Genomic DNA, 10,671 nt, shown 5'->3' on the forward strand with positions numbered 1-10,671 from the left:
CAACTACTAGAATGATTGGTTTACACATTAGACAGTCTCACTACATAATCCATTTGCAGGTCTCCTGCCTGTTTTTTTTTTTTTTTTTTTTTTTTTTAAATCTAGAGGCCAGCCTAATTCCATTTGGGTGCTGTAGTAGAAGTGTGCTATGCACCTGGCCAACCTAGGAAGTTGGCCGTTTTAGAGCCATGGTCAAGTTGAGAGTATCATTTTGTACAAAGAATACACATTGGGAAACAAGGCTTGTGGGTGTGGGAAGATGTTAGCTGTGGTTCAAGGTCTGCTTTCAATTACACCTTGAAACTGAAGTACATAATATTAGGCTAAAAAGAAATCACTCTGCATTTTTTTCTCCAAAAAAGAGCATTTGGGGCTGGAAGTTGAAGACATGGGCTGTGATCATAGTAACAATTGACGTGGATATAAATCCCACTAATCACACAGGGTGCATTGTAGAAGTGCTGTATGGATTGTGTACCTGCACTTTTTTCATCCAGCTATCGCCGAAAAGAAATTTTATTGGAAGGGAAGTAAGGAATAATTCCTCCAATTGAAACCATTAAAGGAATTTAGGGAAACTGACAAATAGTAATGACCTACATTGGCATTTGGCCAGGGCACCCAGCCTGCCATCCCAACTCCTGTGAAAATTGTCATTGGATCTTTACAAGACTTTAGTTTTATATCTCACCCAAAAATCAGCCTCTTAGTCAGCACAAGTTCACCTGAACACCATGCTGGGACATTGGGTTCGGTATAGACTCCGAGGGAAAAGCATCATTATCATTACTACTGTTTCTTGTGGACCCTGGTGTTCTTTGAGGGCATTGATGCTATGACCAGCCATGACTGTGCTTAGCTAGTGAGATCTGATTGACTCACAGCACTTTGTGACAGGAAGACAAAGGGGTGCCTAATATACACAGCTTAAATGCCCATGTCAGGTGGGGGAAGGGGGAGTAAGAAAGAGGCAGAGAGAAGCTGAAATGGTGTCCATTCTTTATATAAAGAAAACAATATGGCACAACCTCTAACCAAGGAATATTATCGCATGATATTCTTATTGATAAACTAGGCAAATATAACTTAGATAGGGCCACGATAAGGTGGGTGCATAATTGGCTGGATAACCGTAGTCAGAGAGTTGTTGTTAACGGTTCTAAATCCTGCTGGAAAGGGATAACAAGTGGAGTTCCTCAAGGGTCTGTTTTGGGACCCGTACTGTTCAATATCTTCATCAATGATGTAGATATTGGGATAGAGAGTACGCTTGTTAAGTTTGCAGATGATACCAAACTGGGTGGGGTTGCAACTTCTTTGGAGGATAGGGACATAATTCAAAATGACCTTAGCAAGTTAGAGAAATGGTCAGAGGTAAACAGGATGAGGTTTAATAAAGAGAAATGCAAAGTGCTCCACTTAGGAAGGAACAATCAGTTCCATACATACAAGATGGGAAGCGACTGTCTAGGAAGGAGCATGGCGGAAAGGGATCTAGGGGTCATAGTGGACCACAAGTTGAATATGAGTCAACAGTGTGATGCTGTTGCAAAAAAAGCAAATATGATTCTAGGTTGTATCAGCAGGTGTGTTGTAAGCAAAACTCGTGAAGTCATTCTGCCGCTCTACTCTGCACTAGTTAGGCCTCAGCTGGAGTACTGTGTCCAGTTCTGGGCGCCACATTTCAAGAAAGATGTGGAGAAATTGGAAAGGGTACAGAGAAGAGCGACAAGAATGATTAAAGGTTTAGAGAACATGACCTATGAAGCCAGGCTTCATGAACTGGGCTTGTTTAGTTTGGAAAAAAGAAGATTAAGGGGGGACATGATAGCGGTTTTTAAATATCTAAAAGGGTGTCACAAGGAAGAAGGAGAAAATTTGTTCCTCTTGGTTTCTGAGGACAGGACAAGGAGTAATGGGCTTGAAGTGCAGCAGGGGAGGTTTAGATTGGACATTAGGAAAAAATTCCTAACTGTCAGGGTGGTCAAATATTGGAATAAATTGCCAAGGGAGGTGGTGGAATCTCCCTCTCTGGAGATATTTAAGAACAGGTTAGATAGACATCTGTCAGGGATGGTCTAGACAGAGCTTGGTCCTGCCTTGAGGGCGGGGGGGCTGGACTCGATGACCTCTCGAGGTCCCTTCCAGTCCTATGATTCTATGATTCTAAGGGCTGCAAAAATCTGGCTGCTAATCCTAGAGAGGCAACCCACAGAGACCCCAATTAAACAACCTTTGTGCATCTACAAATAGGAAATTGTACAGCTCTCATGTCCTGATTCTGTAGCTTGATCAGCTATTTGCTGTGGCTTTTACTTTGGGACCATGTGGAATAAATAATTTTGTGTCACTCCCTATGTCCCAGCACCTTTAAAGGGTTCCCAGGATTTCAGTGCGTCCTACCACTATCCGCCAAAGACTGATGGGAAATGGTAGCTGCAGTGGGCAGATGGCTATTGAATGGGGTGACGATACATCCTGTTTTGGCTTGACAGTGCCTTTTTTAAACCCTGTCCCAGTTGTCCCAACTTTTTTTTTCAAAAGGAGGCATTTGTCCCATTTGCTCTTGCTGGCCTGAGCAGTTAGCAAGAGCAACCCACTTTTGTCAAAAAAGTGTGGTGTGGAATCATGGGGGGGGGGGGGAAGGGGAGGAGTGAGCAAAGATTCCAGTGCCTTGCAGCAAGGGAGGCAGAGCTGAGGAGGCTGCAAAGAGCCAAAAGTCTCCTGAGGACTCCCTCCCTTCCCCCTTAGTCTGTGTGGAAACCAGTGGTCCTGTGGGGACCCGATGGTTTAATGAGCCGTTTCAGTAGCACGCTCAGCTTTGGTGCAGAGCTTTTACTGACTCACTAGTGCTAATTATTAAATGGGGAGCTGAAGTGTTTCCAAAGCAGCTGCTCATCTCTGCATGTATGTGAGGGGAACTTAATTAAAATGACACTGGCCTGGTTTGCAGAGTTGTCAATGGACTTAGCTCCTGTTCCTTGGAGGCCATGTGGACAGCTTCATCTCTGGGGGAACAGGGAGGATCTCTGCTCTCATGCTGAGGGGATTTTTCCTCTGGGAAGAAGCAGGATAATTCCTCTCCATATGAGGGCCACTTATATGAGCATCTACTGGGCTCAAATATGCAGGGAGCTCAGTGCTTTCTATGATTGGAGCTGGCAGTCCTTGTGTAGCAGAGACCTGATTTCAGGATAGGGAGGCAGGAATCTGAGCTGGCCAGTTGGCTTGGATTTGGCAGGCAAGAAATCAACACCACAGAGGCTTCAAACAGTCCTGGATGTGTGCCTGTCTCCAGTTAGACTAGCCATGCGTGCAGATCGGGACCCCTGATCTGAAACCTCACCAAAGCTATAAGGAAGTCTGACTCATGACCCAAACGCCACAGCACGGGCCCATCTCTATAATGCGTTTAACTGGAACCCTGACCCCAAGCCCTGCCCCAAGCTGGAGAAGTGTGAGTTTGGCTCTGGATCATAGCTTCAGCACTTGGGTTCATCTCTATGAGGCACCAAACCTGTGACCGTGAACTGAGCTACTGGGAGAGCTTGCTTTGGAGTTACTGGTAGCTTGAGTGAGTGAACATGGCTAAGGGTATGTCTACACTACCACCCTAGTTCGAACTAGGGTGGTTAATGTAGGCAACCGAAGTTGCAAATGAAGCCCGGGATTTGAATTTCCCGGGCTTCATTTGCATCTTGCCGGGCGCCACCATTTTTAAAGCCCCGCTAGTTCGGACTCCGTGCCCGCGGCTACACGCGGCACGGAGTAGGTAGTTCGGATTAGGCTTCCTATTCCGAACTACTGGTACACCTGGAAGCCTAATCCGAACTAACTACTCCGTGCCGTGTGTAGCCGCGGGCACGGAGTCCGAACTAGCAGAGCTTTAAAAATGGCGGCACCCAGCAAGATGCAAATGAAGCCTGGGAAATTCAAATCCCGGGCTTCATTTGCAACTTCGGTTGCCTACATTAACCACCCTAGTTCGAACTAGGGTGGTAGTGTAGACATACCCTTAGTGACTAGCAAACTAGACTAGCATGCAGGAGGCCTGGGTGCTATTTCTGGCTTTGTCACTGGGTGACCTTAGTTAAGCCATTTCTCTCTGTGTCTTGCTTTCCCCTGTCTGTAATTAGGAGATGGTGATACTGGTCCCCTTTTTAAGAGTTTGAGACCTACTGATGTATAGGAGCTGAGAAAAAAAATAATTATTATTATTGAAACTTCACAGCTCAACCTACTTTACATACCTATGGGAGTTACTATATTTCTGACATGTCAGGTCTTCAGGGACTTTGTGTTCTTTGCTTCTTTCTCTTCTTGTTCACTTCAGCTATTTTATCCTACTGAAGTTTGTCTTAAGGGAGAGGGCTCAGGTTCAGGTCAGTTGACGCTCCAAGCTCTGGCCCCATGGAATCAGAACAGTGTTAGCAGCAGCGGCATGTCAACATAGCTGTTGATAACAGGCTGCTGACATGCTTTCCCTGTCATTTTGGGCAGGGGTTGTTGTTTGGAGAACCACGCTGTAAAATAGTCTTACATATTGGGAACTAAGCAGAACTGCCTACCTAGCATGGGTCTGACAGGACAAGAGAAACATGCTGGATAATAATACATAGCTCTTCATATTCTCAAACTTTTCCGTTAAAAGCATTTGCGGAAAATCATGCCAGTCTAGACATAGCCAATGGGGATGTAAACTTTTATGTTTCACAACCATGCTGATGCATAGTTAATTTTTGTAGTGTAGACAGGGCCCTTAGTTCCTAGCGAGTAATCAGAGGTATGATGGGGAAGTGGGACTTCCTTTGTCAAACCTGGTGTGTCCCCCTCTGACAGCTGGAAATCCTGGGATAGGAAATTCCAATATATTGTACATCTAGCCCAGAAGAGGGACTGTAGAAACAGTGTCTGGGAGTACATGGGCAATGCAGAGAGACCTCTCGGGTTATCTGCCATCCCCACAGGTGTAGATGAAACTAGCATGTTCAACATGTCCCACAAGGATAATGAACAGGACTATTAACTGGCCCTTATTCAAAGGGCTTCCCATATAAAAGGATCTGGCCTCCTCCATGGACACCTCTCTCTTAAACTGAGCCAGCAGTGTGGTGAGTTTACTTACCTGCTTTGTGGGCGTGGCTTATGTAGAGCACAGCTTTCTCTGGGCTCTTGAAAAGGTAAAATTCTTCCAGTTAAGGAAGGCTCATGACAAGCTATTTAACAAAGAGAGTTAGAAATCCAGACATCAAAAGGAGTGGACTTCTCAGGTTTTTGGAAGATGTCTGCTGATCTGGAACAATGGGCCAAGTTCATCCCTGGCATAATGATCCTGACTTTAGCAATTACATGCAGAGATGAATTTGACCCTAAGTGTCTTAGTGAGGTATTTTGGGAGATTTACACTAATCCAGGCTTGTAGAGGTGTGACCTTTGCTGGATTTAGCATACTCACCTGCCAGCCAGCTTTATGTGTATTGGCAGCCAGATCCCAGTCACTTAGCATGTGAGGTCATTATCAGTAGGGCTTGATTCTGCTGGGGTCAACTCAGCAAAACAAATTGAGAAGGAAAGAAAAGCTAGGCCTTGTTTTATCACCCTTTTACCTTTGCAGAGGCCTTCGTGACCAGACTGGATTGTATTCAAAAGGCCAAGGAACAGATCTGGGCCTGCACTATTGATAATGAATGCAGATGCCTATCTCCTAGAATTGGAAGGGGCCTTGAAAGGTCATCAAGTCCAGTTCCCTACCTTCACAACAGGGCCAAATACCATCCCTGACAAGTTTTGCCCCAGATCCCTAAATGGCCTCCTCAAGGATTGAGCTCATAACCCTGGGTTTTACAGGCCAATGCTCAAACCACTGAGCTATCCCTTCCCCTAAAAGTTACTGGAGAATATGGGCATTGATGCTGCTACCTCTCGCATGCTAAGCAAGTGCTCTACCATTTGACCTACTTCCCCATGGTAAAATTCTCATTGATTTCAGAGGGGCCAGGGTTTGGCCCAGAGTCCCTTTACATTGCAGTGTCCTCCCAAGGTTTGGAACAGAAGAATTGGAGGGGGCAGGGGAGTTGTTTGTTTGTTTGTCCATGTCTATAGCAATACTAGTTCAGGAATGGGTAGAACCAGCCTGAGTGTACTGGCTTATCACCAACTCCCTGCCAGCATGAATTACAATGCAAGACATTTTCAGTGAATAGCTGAGTCACTAAACAGTGAGTCACTGAGTCATTATTAGGACCATGGGCTTCATCTAATTAGTGCTAATAATGATCATTCACCCCCCAAACCTTTGTGGCCCACTATTAGATTTGTTATACGCATGGGGAAAATGATACTCAAAAATTAAGTAGCCTGCTCAGAAATTCATGGGGAGTTAGTGGCAGAGCTAAGTCTAGACCCCAGAGAAGATTCCCCTTCTCCTGTGTTAGCCGCTAGACAGTTAATCTAAACTGAGTTCTGAAACCAAGTTAAATAAATATCCTCCCCCCCTTCTTTCAACAGCAAGATTTGTATCCAATGAGCCTTAAGATTAAGTAAGGCACAGAGCTGACTTCAGAGATTGAGTTCAACGGCGATCAAAGTTAAAATAAGGCCACTACGAATTGAACCAACTAGGCATTACCAGTAATTACACTCAACTACCCCCCTCCGCCTCCACACACACACACATTCCAGGAAGGTTCAAGGCAGGCATGGGAAACCTTTTTTGGGTCGGGGCTGCTGACCCACAGGAAAATCAGTTGTGGGCTACACATTATCCTCACATACTTGAGCCTAGGGAGGACCAGACTAGTAAGTTTTGTAGGTTCCCCTATGCTCTGGGGTGGGGACAAAATGAGGAGTTCAGTGTGTGGGAGGGAGCTGCTGGGAAGTGGGCTTGGGGCCAGGGTGTGGGGTCTGGAAGGACGGTAGGAGCGAAGTGCAGGATCGGGGGGGCACAGGGCTCAAGCACTAGCTCTGCAATGCTGAGGGGGAGTCCTGAGCCTCAGGGGATTGGATCCCAGCAAGCTGAGGGCTGGATCCGGGTCCAGGCCAAAGGTTCCCCACCCCTGGCTTAAGGACTCTACATCCGTTACTCTGTGTTTTCCCCCATGTGCTTTAGTCACCAGAAACAAAATGCTTCAGCTAAAAATGCTTACCTTAGAACTGACCTCTTCAGTGCTTCAGAGGGAAATCCACTTCCTGCAAAGTGCTAGGAGATGGAAGAGTCAGTGGTAATGTGATTTGGAATGTCCAGTGTTTCAACATTATTGGTTCCAGAAAGGAGAGAATAGTGCAGTTTGTAGAGGATGTGCTGAGATACTAGGGTGTCATGAAAAATAAAATACATGCAAGGGGGAGGAAAGAAAGATTCAGCCTTCAAAGTCAAATTCTCTACATGTGATAGAGAAGAGGTGATGGGCAACTAAGAGGAAAACACTCAAATATTCAGTCATATTTACATCTTCTTTCTTATTCAGTTGTTTTTCGGACATTGTAAACCTCTGAGCCATATTTAGACAAGGATCCACTGTATGTACTGTTGTGATAATTTAAATAAATAGATTAAATAGACCCAACAGGTCAAAGATGTTAACATGACACTGTCACTATGCAACAGTGAAACAGGGTTTCCAGTATAGAGCTCTTAGCCTGCTTATTCCCATGGCAACATGTACCGTTACACTTTTGATAACCTTTTATTAAACGTACAGAAAAAGAAGGGGAAACAGCTGTAGCATTTGAAATCTAAAGTATTAATTAAGGCTTTTCTGTTAACATTATCCCTTACCCTCCAACTAGTGAGAGGTTTTTTTATAAGGAAGAAACAGTCTTTTAGATGGTAAAGAAGGCAATATGACCCAGATCTTCAAAGGAATCACTATACTCCATGCAACCTCAGGCTCCCATCAAAGCAGGTGGACTCAGACTGTTCTAGACCTGCAGTAGACACACTTGAGTGCACACTGGGAGGAATTTTCAGATGGGATATTTAAAAATATTAAATTATGTCTCTTCTACTTGAGTGGCACAGGCCTGATTTTCAATGCTTGTGTGCCTGGGAGTATGTGCAACTGCAGCCACTCTTCTTTCAAATCCCCAAAACTTAAGCAGTCAGCCACAGTAGTTACACACAGAATGTCTAGACTGCTGTGTCTAGACTGCATCCCTTTTCCGTAAAAGGGATGCAAATTAGATATATCGCAATTGCAAATGAAGCGGGGATACGGGATCTTTCAGAAAAGGCTTTATTTTCCGAAAGATCCGCGTCGAGACTGGTGCTTTTTTCCGGCAAAGCTCCGAGCTGGAAAAAAGCCATTTTTATGCTAATGAAGCGGGGGAGATTTTAATCCCCGCTTCATTTGCAATTGCGATGTGTCTAATTTGCATCCCTTTTACGGAAAAGGGATGCAGTCTAGACACAGCCATTAGGTCTTTGCTTGCTGCTCTCAGTGTCAGAAAGATCTCATTACATTTTTTTTGATAGGGTTACCAGATGGTTTCAAAAAAACACCAGACACACTTGATCTCAGATCGCGGGGAGGAGGGAGACTGGCCAGGAGAGGAGCGGGGATGGCTGGGAGGAGGTCGGGGGGAGCAGGGCTGGCTGGGGGACTTTGGGCGTGGGGGGAACTGGTCGGTGGGAAGCAGAGCTGGCCAGAAAAGGTTTGGGGGGAGCGGGGCTGGCTGGGAGGGAACTGGCTGGTGGGGAGCTGGGTTGGCCAGGAGAGGGTTGGAGAGAGTGGGGCTGGCTCATGAAGATTGGGGAGGGGGTGGGAACCAGCCGGCAGGAAGCAGGGCTGGCCGGGAGGGGGTTGGAGGGAGCGGGGCTGGTTAGAGGGAGGAGAAATGGGGGGGGGGCAGCCGGCGGGGAGCAGGGCTGGACCGGGCGCATGCAGATCCCAGGGTGCTGCCTGTCCTGCTCACGGTCCCAGCAGGGCACACGGGTGAGGCTGGCCCTGGGGATTCCATCCCGCCCTGGCCCCGCCTCCACCCTCCTGCTCTGAGTGCACTCTACTGTGTAGTTGCGTATTTCCTGGCTGGTAGACACACTCACACAGCATGAGCATGTCTACCAGCCAGGCAGTATGCAACTACGTACTGATACTCATGATTATAATAAAACTTAATTAATTAGAAAATACTGGACATTTACATTTGTTTCCCAGACAGAAAGCTCAAATCCTGGATGGTCCGGTTCAAAACCGGACACCTGGCATCCCTATTTTTGGAATGGGGCTTCTCTGCAGTCATAACTTTGCCCTGTTTGGCAAAGTTCTGTGTGCTGCTGTTTGATACCCTTTCTTCCTTGCCCCAAGAGATACCCTCAGTTCAATGGCACTGTGCTAGCATCTTTTTTAAGTGGATGGAATTTCCAGCCTGCTTCTAAAACAGCAGTCACCCTATAATGTACCCCTTTCCTCAGATGTGTCTTTATTGTTAATTTAACTGACAATCTAATCCCAAGGTGAGCTGGGCTGCTCCTGTCTCTGTAGGACCAGAACACTTTGTTCCTATCCTTAGTTCTCTTCTGTCTCAGATACTCTGGAACTACAGAAGTTATGCTCCATATCTGGAGTTGATGGGACTCCACCTGGTCTGGTTACCAGCATCAGTCAGCAAACAGGTCTTCATCTTTAAGCAAGGACCCCAGAATAAGTCAGCTGAACACCTTATAGCTCTATGCCTGTCCAGTTCCACAACCTCCATGACTGGCCCCTTTAAGGTTGATGGAACTAGTAGGAAGAAGAGCATTAGCAGAGCTGTGGTGCGGTGTTTGTAAATTGCTTTGGTATCCTTGGAATGAAGGCTGGAACATGAATTACTATTAATGGCATACACTTGAGATTATTCACTGAAATTAATAATCAAAATTATTACACTGGATAGCAGATGTAAATACTGCTATGGGAGAGGATTATTTATTACTCCCTATCCCCCGACACTCACATACCTATACCTGCTGTTTAATGGTGCTTCCACTAACAATATATAATGTATTATAAAATATAGTATCAGGATAGAATAGAGAGAAATATTTTTAAAAGAAAAAAAAATCAGTTTCATTTGCTAAGAATGTCTTGAACCTCTGGCTCAAAATTAAGATCTGATTTAAAAAAAAAGAACTGAAAGCAACACTAAATTGGTCACACTTTAAACAAACAAAAATCATCTCTTATTTCAAAAATGCCTTTTAAAAACGTTAAGGTCTAGTCTAAAAGCATAGGGTAGATGCTGTATAACAGAATGACGTGATTTAATAATTAAAACAGCATATATAAAATATAAATGTGAAATATTAATGAATTAAATTAAATGAAGGCTACTGAAAGCCAATTGTCTTGTAAAAGATCTGTGATAGCTAAACTAATGAGATGTATAAAGATTAATTTAGGTCTCTGTTGCAGGAGGTGATTATAAATTGTTAAAATGCCACACCAAGTTGCTAGGTTGTTATTGAAACTTATGAAGTACATTTAAAAGAGCCTATAAATATTAACGGAATGAAAAATTAGCTTTCATGGTACATTTTAGTCCTAATCCCATTACACATTCCAGTGTGCAAGGTATCAGATGTCTCACATTGTATTGATCTGCAGAGACTATAGACCAGCGTTTCTCAAAGTGGTCCATGGACCACATTAAGTCACTGCTGTAGACTATGATGTTTTAGAGCCATGATAG

The sequence above is a fragment of the Pelodiscus sinensis genome, chromosome 3 (genome assembly GCF_049634645.1).
Source record: "Pelodiscus sinensis isolate JC-2024 chromosome 3, ASM4963464v1, whole genome shotgun sequence".
NCBI lineage: Eukaryota > Metazoa > Chordata > Testudines > Trionychidae > Pelodiscus > Pelodiscus sinensis.